This window comes from Aegilops tauschii, chromosome 6 (genome assembly GCF_002575655.3).
Source record: "Aegilops tauschii subsp. strangulata cultivar AL8/78 chromosome 6, Aet v6.0, whole genome shotgun sequence".
Classification (NCBI taxonomy): domain Eukaryota; kingdom Viridiplantae; phylum Streptophyta; class Magnoliopsida; order Poales; family Poaceae; genus Aegilops; species Aegilops tauschii.
Genome location: NC_053040.3, coordinates 388,782,616 through 388,791,840, shown reverse-complemented (window position 1 = coordinate 388,791,840; position 9,225 = coordinate 388,782,616).

The window sequence follows — 9,225 nt, the reverse complement described above, 5'->3', positions numbered from 1 at the left end:
AGGACTTCTTGATGAAAACACATGGGCAATCAGCACTATTGGAGTAATCTTTCTGAAGAAGGAACTCACTGAGACGGTTGTACCACATCCGTCCTGACTGCGTTAAGCCATATAATGACTTATTCAGCTTTACACAATACATGTTGCGTTTTGCATTTTTATTCGGGACAGAGATTCCATCAGGAACCTTCATATATATGTCCGAATCTAGTGCCCCGTAAAGGTATGCGGTCACGACGTCCATCAACTGCATAGATAGACGATTTTGCACTGCCAAGGATATAAGATATCGGAAAGTGGTTGCACTCATTACTGGAGAATATGTTTCAGTGAAATCAATGCCGGGTTTCTGCGTGAAACCTTGTGCTACGAGCCTTGCTTTATATCTCACCACCTCATTGTTCTCATTCCGTTTCCGGAGAAAAACCCATTTGAATCCCACAGGGAAAACACTGGGAGGTGTAGGTATTGCTTCATTGAATACCTTTCTTTTGTTAAGCGAGGCAATTTCTGCTTGGATTGCATCCTTCCATTTAGCCCAGTCGGAGCGCTTTTGGCACTCAACGATAGACCTTGGATCATTATCAGTGAGAAGGGTATCTGCAATCTTTTCAGCAAAATATATGTCGACAGTCGTAGTCTTACGGTCAAATGATTCTCCAGAATCAACATAGTTGATGGAAATTTCCTGCACCCCTAGTGACTCTTCGTGATTTCCCAATACGATCGAGTCTGGGTGTTCCGATGTCCCAGTCAGTTTGTGCACACTGGAACTGGGTTGTGGAGGTTGCCCTTCACTGGGTGTATACTACCCATCAGGTGTTTGTCAACGTTGAGTTGACCTGCATTTACTGACTCCGAGGTTTTTCTCCTTGATTTCTTTTGCTGCTTTCTAGAAGCATGCTCCAGGTCAGAGGCCGTACTACTCCCCCTCTTTTTGGGAATAGGGAGTTGAGTGGTTTTTATTGGTACCTCCACTCTTTCTGGCGCGTTTCTGGTCGGATCTAAGGATTTTGTAACACCTTTCAGATCAGTAAATGAATCTGGCAGATTATTTGCAAGATGTTGCAAATTAATGATCTTCCGAACTTGAAGTTCGGTCTCTTGGGTACATGGATCAGAAGATGAAATGGCATGAGCATTCCAATCAATTTTCAGGCATTCTTTCTGGTACTTGAAATCTCCCCCTAATGCCGGAAAATGTTCCTCATTAAATATGCAATTGCTACCTCTTGAGCACTGCGTTGGTTTTCCCTTGAAGAGGAAAGGGTGATGCAGCAAAGTAGCGTAAGTATTTCCCTCAGTTTTTGAGAACCAAGGTATCAATCCAGTAGGAGGCCACGCACGAGTCCCTCGCACCTACATAAACAAATAAATCCTTGCAACCAATGCAATAAAGGGGTTGTCAATCCCTTCACGGTCACTTACGAGAGTGAGATCTGATAGAAATGATAAGATAATATTTTTGGTATTTTTATGATAAAGATGCAAAGTAAAGAAAGCAAAATAAAGACGACGCTAGAAATAACTTGTTGATGGGAGATTAATATGATGGAAAATAGACCCGGGGGCCATAGGTTTCACTAGTGGCTTCTCTCATGAGCATAAGTATTACGGTGGGTGAACAAATTACTGTTGAGCAATTGATAGAATTGAGCATAGTTATGAGAATATCTAGGTATGATCATGTATATAGGCATCACGTAAGTAGACCGACTCCTGCCTGCATCTACTACTATTACTCCACACATCGACCGCTATCCAGCATTCATCTAGAGTATTAAGTTCATAAGAACAGAGTAACGCTTTAAGTAAGATGACATGATGTAGAAGGATAAACTCATGCAATATGATATAAACCCCATCTTGTTATCCTCGATAGCAACAATACAATACGTGCCTTGCTGCCCCTAGTGTCACTTGGAAAGGACACCACAAGATTGAACCCAAAGCTAAGCACTTCTCCCATTGCAAGAAAGATCAATCTAGTAGGCCAAACCAAACTGATAATTCTAAGAGACTTGCAAAGATAACCAATCATACATAAAAGAATTCAGAGAAGATTCAAATATTATTCATAGATAAACTTGATCATAAACCCACAATTCATCGGTCTCAACAAACACACCGCAAAAGAAGATTACATCGAATAGATCTCCACCAGAGAGGGGGAGAACATTGTATTGAGATCCAAAAAGAGAGAAGAAGCCATGTAGCTAATAACTATGGACCCGAAGGTCTGAGGTAAACTACTCACACATCATCGGAGAGGCTATGGTGTTGATGTAGAAGCCCTCCGTGATCGATGCCCCCTCCGGCGGAGCTCCGGAAAAGGCCCCAAGATGGGATCTCACGGGTACAGAAGGTTGCGGCGGTGGAATTAGGTTTTTGGCTCCGTCTCTGGTAGTTTGGGGGTACGTAGGTATATATAGGAGGAAGAAGTACGTCGGTGGAGCAACGTGGGGCCCACGAGGGTGGAGGGCGTGCCCAGGGGGTAGGCGCGCCCCCCTACCTCGTGCCTTCCTGGTTGATGTCTTGACGTAGGGTCCAAGTCCTCTGGATCACGTTCGTTCCGAAAATCACGTTCCCGAAGGTCTCATTCCGTTTGGACGCCGTTTGATATTCTTTTTCTGCAAAACTCTGAAACAGGCAAAAAACATCAATTCTGGGCTGGGCCTCCGGTTAATAGGTTAGTCCCAAAAATAATATAAAAGTGTATAATAAAGCCCATTAATGTCCAAAACAGAATATAATATAGCATGGAACAATAAAAAATTATAGATACGTTGGAGACGTATCAAACATCCCCAAGCTTAATTCGTGCTCGTCCTCGAGTAGGTAAAAGATAAAAACAGAATTTTTGATGTGGAATGCTACTTGGCATAATTTCAATGTAATTCTCTTAATTGTGGTATGAATATTCAGATCCGAAAGATTCAAGATAAAAGTTTAATATTGACATAAAAGTAATAATACTTCAAGCATACTAACTAAGCAATTATGTCCTCTCAAAATAACATGGCCAAAGAAAGTTCATCCCTACAAAATCATATAGTTTAGTCATGCTCCATTTTCATCACACAAGAATGCTCTCGTCATGCACAACCCCGATGACAAGCCAAGCAATTGTTTCATACTTTAGTAATCTCAAACTTTTTCAACCTTCACGCAATACATGAGGGTGAGCCATGGATATAGCACTATGGGTGGAATAGAATATAATGATGGGGGTTATGTGGAGAAGACAAAAAGGAGAAAGTCTCACATCAACGCGGCTAATCAATGAGCTATGGAGATGCCCATCGATTGATGTTAATGCAAGGAGTAGGGATTGCCATGCAACGGATGCACTAGAGCTATAAATGCATGAAAGCTCAACAAAAGAAACTAAGTGGGTGTGCATCCAACTTGCTTGCTCACGAAGACCTAGGGCATTTGAGGAAGCCCATTGTTGGAATATACAAGCCAAGTTCTATAATGAAAAATTCCCACTAGTATATGAAAGTGACAAAACAAGAGACTCTCTATCATGAAGATCATGGTGCTACTTTGAAGCACAAGTGTGGAAAAACGGATAGTAGCATTGCCCCTTTTTATTTTCTTTTTTTGGGCCTTTCTTTTTTATTTGGACTTTATCTCTCTTTTTTTGGGACAATGCTCTATGAATGATGATCATCACACTTCTATGTATTTAGAACTCAATGATTACAACTCGATACTAGAACAAAGTATGACTCTATATGAATGCCTCCGGCGGTATACCGGGATAGCAATGAATCAAGAGTGACATGTATGAAAAATTATGAATGGTGGCTTTGCCACAAATATGATGTCAACTACATGATCATGCAAAGCAATATGACAATGATGAGCGTGTCATAATAAACGGAACGGTGGAAAGTTGCATGGCAATATATCTCGGAATGGCTATGGAAATGCCATAATAGGTAGGTATGGTGGCTGTTTTGAGGAAGATATAAGGAGGTTTATGTTTGAAAGAGCGTATCATATCACGGGGTTTGGATGCACCGGCGAAGTTTGCACCAACTCTCAATGTGAGAAATGGCAATGCACGGTACCGAAGAGGCTAGCAACGATGGAAGGGTAAGAGTGCGTATAATCCATGGACTCAACATTAGTCATAAAGAACTCACATACTTATTGCAAAAATCTACAAGTCATCAAAAACCAAGCACTACGCGCATGCTCCTAGGGGGTAGATTGGTAGGAAAAGACCATCGCTCGTCCCCGACCGCCACTCATAAGGAGGACAATCAAAGAACACCTCATGTTTCAAATTTGTTACATAACGTTTACCACACGTGCATGCTACGGGACTTGCAAACTTCAACACAAGTATTTCTCAAATTCACAACTACTCAACTAGCATATCTTTAATATCACTACCTCCATATATCAAAACAATCATCAAGCATCAAACTTCTCTTAGCATTCAACACACTCATAAGAAAGTTTTTTTACTAGTCTTGAATACTTAACATATTAGGATTAATTTCCCAATTTAAGCAAACTACCATGCTGTTTAAGACTCTCAAAATAATATAAGTGAAGCATGAGAGAATAATAGTTTCTATAAAACAAAACCACCGCCGTGCTCTAAAAGATATAAGTGAAGCACTAGAGCAAAAACTATATAGCTCAAAAGATATAAGTGAAGCGCATAGAGTATTCTAATAAATTCCGAATCATGTGTGTCTCTCTCAAAAGGTGTGTACAGAAAAATGATTGTGGTAAACTAAAAATCAAAGAATCAAATCATACAAGACGCTCCAAGCAAAACACATATCATGTGGTGAATAAAAATATAGCTTCAAGTAAAGTGACCGATGGAAGTAGACGAAAGAGGGGATGCCTTCCGGGGCATCCCCAAGCTTTGGCTTTTTGGTGTCCTTAGATTATCTTGGGGTGCCATGGGCATCCCCAAGCTTAGGCTCTTGCCACTCCTTGTTCTATAATCCATCAAATCTTTTACCCAAAACTTGAAAACTTCACAACACAAAACTTAACAGAAAATCTCGTGAGTTCCGTTAGCGAAAGAAAACAAAACACCACTTCAAGGTACTGTAATGAACTCATTCTTTATTTATATTGGTTTTAAACCTACTTTATTCCAACTTCTCTATGGTTTATAAACTATTTTACTAGCCATAGATTCATCAAAATAAGCAAACAACACACGAAAAACAGAATCTGTCAAAAACAGAACAGTCTGTAATAATCTGTAACTAACGCAAACTTCTGGAACTCCAAAAATTCAGCCAAAATAGGAAGACCTAGAAAATTTGTTTATTGATCAGCAGCAATTGGAATCAATATTTTATCACCTTCTGGTGATTTTTAACAATTATTTTCGTGAACAGAAAGTTTCTGCAATTTTCAGCAAGATCAAATAACTATCATCCAAGAAGATCCTATAGGTTAAACTTGGCACAAACACTAATTAAAACATAAAAAAAAAATCTAACCAGAGGCTAGATCAAATATTTATTCCTAAATAGAAGCAAAAAAAATAAAAACTAAAAATAAAATTGGGTTGCCTCCCAACAAGCGCTATCGTTTAACGCCCCTAGCTAGGCATAATAGCAAGGATAGATCTAGGTATTGCCATCTTTGGCTTTCGGGAAGAAAAGAGCAAACTTATTATCTATGGAGTTAATCTTTATATTTTGATAAAGCACGTGGCTATTAATGGTAGATGAAAGATTAAGCACGTTACGGAAAATTGCATCTAAACTAGCCTTCATTTCTTTGATAGTTTCGTTTTGATATGAAAGCAAAAGAGAGGTGGATTCGACCTTCTCATTCATGGGGTGCCCAAATATGGTTTTCATTTTTTCATAGGTATCTACGGCATCCCCTTCAAGAAAACCTTCTTCAAAAATAGAATCTAAGACATGTTTGAACGAAGAAGGTAGGGCAACATAAAAGCTTTTTAGGTAAACCTCAATTTGATATTGGGGTACATAGCTAGCCGGGATCCTTAACAACCTATCCCAAGCATCTTTCAAAGATTAATCGAGTAAGTAACGAAAAATTCCGGAATCATCTTCATCAAAATTACTAAGACTCTTATTGATAACTCCGAGAGATTTTTCTATAGTATTTTTATTTATGAGTTTAGATAGGATAGCAGGATTGTCCAAAGCACTAAAACTCGGGAGAGAAACCCCACCCCTTTTTGATTCCGATATGGCAAAAGGGAAACGAGCAGAAAAGAGAGGGCGAATAAAACGGCAAGGGTGAAGTGGGGGAGAGGAAAACGAGAGGCAAATGGCAAATAATGTAATGCGGGAGATAAGAGTTTGTGATGGGTACTTGGTATGTTGACTTTTGCATAGACTCCCAGGCAACAGGGCCAGAAATCCTTCTTGCTACCTCTTGAGCACCGCGTTGGTTTTCCCTTGAAGAGGAAAGGGTGATGCAGCAAAGTAGCGTAAGTATTTCCCTCAGTTTTTTAGAACCAAGGTATCAATCCAGTAGGAGGCCACGCACGAGTCCCTCGCACCTACACAAACAAATAAATCCTCTCAACCAACACAATAAAGGGGTTGTCAATCCCTTCACGGTCACTTACGAGAGTGAGATCTGATAGAAATGATAAGATAATATTTTTGGTATTTTGTATGATAAAGATGCAAAGTAAAGAAAGCAAAATAAAGACGACGCTAGAAATAACTTGTTGACGGGATTAATATGATGGAAAATAGACCCGGGGGCCATAGGTTTCACTAGTGGCTTCTCTCATGAGCATAAGTATTACGGTGGGTGAACAAATTACTGTTGAGCAATTGATAGAATTGAGCATAGTTATGAGAATATCTAGGTATGATCATGTATATAGGCATCATGTCCGAGACAAGTAGACTGACTCCTGTCTGCATCTACTACTATTGCTCCACACATCGACCGCTATCCAGCATGCATCTAGAGTATTAAGTTCATAAGAACAGAGTAACACTTTAAGTAAGATGACATGATGTAGAGGGATAAACTCATGCAATATGATATAAACCCCATCTTGTTATCCTCGATAGCAACAATACAATATGTGCCTTGTTGCCCCTACTGTCACTGGGAAAGGACACCGCAGGATTGAACCCAAATCTAAGCACTTCTCCCATTGCAAGAAAGATCAATCTAGTAGGCCAAACCAAACTGATAATTCGAAGAGACTTGCAAAGATAACCAATCATACATAAAAGAATTCAGAGAAGATTCAAATATTATTCATAGATAAACTTGATGATAAACCCACAATTCATCGGCCTCAACAAACACACCGCAAAAGAAGATTACATCGAATAGATCTCCACAAGAGAGGGGGAGAACATTGTATTGAGATCCAAAAAGAGAGAAGAAGCCATCTAGCTAATAACTATGGACCCAATGGTCTGAGGTAAACTACTCACACATCATCGAAGAGGCTATGGTGTTGATGTAGAAGCCCTCCGTGATCGATGCCCCCTCCGGCGGAGCTCCGGAAAAGGCCCCAAGATGGGATCTCATGGGTACAGAAGGTTGCGGCAGTGGAATTAGGTTTTTGGCTCCGTCTCTGATAGTTTGGGGGTACATAGGTATATATAGGAGGAAGAAGTACGTCGGTGGAGCAACGTGGGGCCCACGAGGGTGGAGGGCGCGCCCAGGGGGTAGGTGCGCCCCCCTACCTCGTGCCTTCCTAGTTGATGTCTTGACGTAGGGTCCAAGTCCTCTTGATCACGTTCGTTCCGAAAATCACGTTCCCGAAGGTATCATTCCGTTTGGACTCCGTTTGATATTCTTTTTCTGCAAAACTCTGAAATAGGCAAAAAAAACAGCAATTATGGGCTGGGCCTTCGGTTAATAGGTTAGTCCCAAAAATAAAATAAAAGTGTATAATAAAGCCCATTAATGTCCAAAACAGAATATAATATAGCATGGAACAATAAAAAATTATAGATACGTTGGAGACGTATCAGCAATCAGCGTGACGGGCTGTGAACAGATCCCCAGTCAGGGGTTCCAGGTACTTGATAATCGACGACGATTTGTACCCCACATAGATCCCCAACTTCCTGTGTGGGCCCATAGATGTCCGCTGTGGTGGTGAGATCGGGATGTATGCAGCACATCCGAACTTACGCAGATGGGAAATGCTTGGAGGATTTCCACGCACCAATTCTAGAGGGGAAGAACTGTGATATGCAGTTGGCCTCAATTGTATCAAGTCAGCAGCGTGTAAAACAGCATGACCCCAACAAGAGGTTGGCAAGTTGCAATTCTTCTACAAAGTTCTTGCAATGAGTTTGATCCTCTTAATCAATGCTTCAGCCAAACCATTTTGTGTATGGACATATGGAATAGAGTGTTGAACTTCAATCCCCAAAGCCATGCAATAATCATTGAAAGCACGTGAGGAGAATTCTGCAGCATTGTCCATTCGAATTGATTTAATTCGACTTTCAGGATAATGGGCTTGCAACTTAATGACTTGCCTCATTATCTTGGCAAATGCATGGTTTCGTGTGGATAGAAGACACACATGTGACCATCGTGTAGATGCGTCAATCAGAACCATGAAACACCGGAAAGGTCTAGATAATGGCTGAATGGGACCACAAATGTCTCCTTGAATACGTTCAAGGAACTGAAGTGGTTCATCTTGTATTTTTAGGTGTGAGGTCCTCAAAATTAGTTTTCCCGTGGCACAAGATGTGCACACAAAATCAGAAGATTGAGGAAATTTTGACTCAAGCAAATTATGACCAATGGAATTGCTAGTAATTTTTCTCATCATCCCTATTCCAGGATGACCTAGGCGATCATGCCAGGTTTGGAATGCGTTAACATTCTGAAAAAATAATTTGTATGCAACATGTTCCACGGGTTTGATGTACGTATAGTACAAACCAGACGATAGAGAAGGAATTTTCTCATGTACCTTTTTGCCATATCCGTCATCTTTAGTAAAGAGTAGATACTCCTCTTTGTTGTCTTCATGGGTTTCAATATGAAAACTATTCTTACGGATATCTCGATAACTGATCAGGGTACGTGATGAGTCGGGATACAATAAAGCATCCTCAATCGTCATTTTTGTACTGCTTGGGAGTGTGAATATGGCACGTCCAGTACCAACAATCACTGTATCGCGTCCAGCGATAGTTACAATAGCTCCATTCATCTTTTTCAGAGTTTGGAAATATTTCATCTCCCTCAGTATAGAGT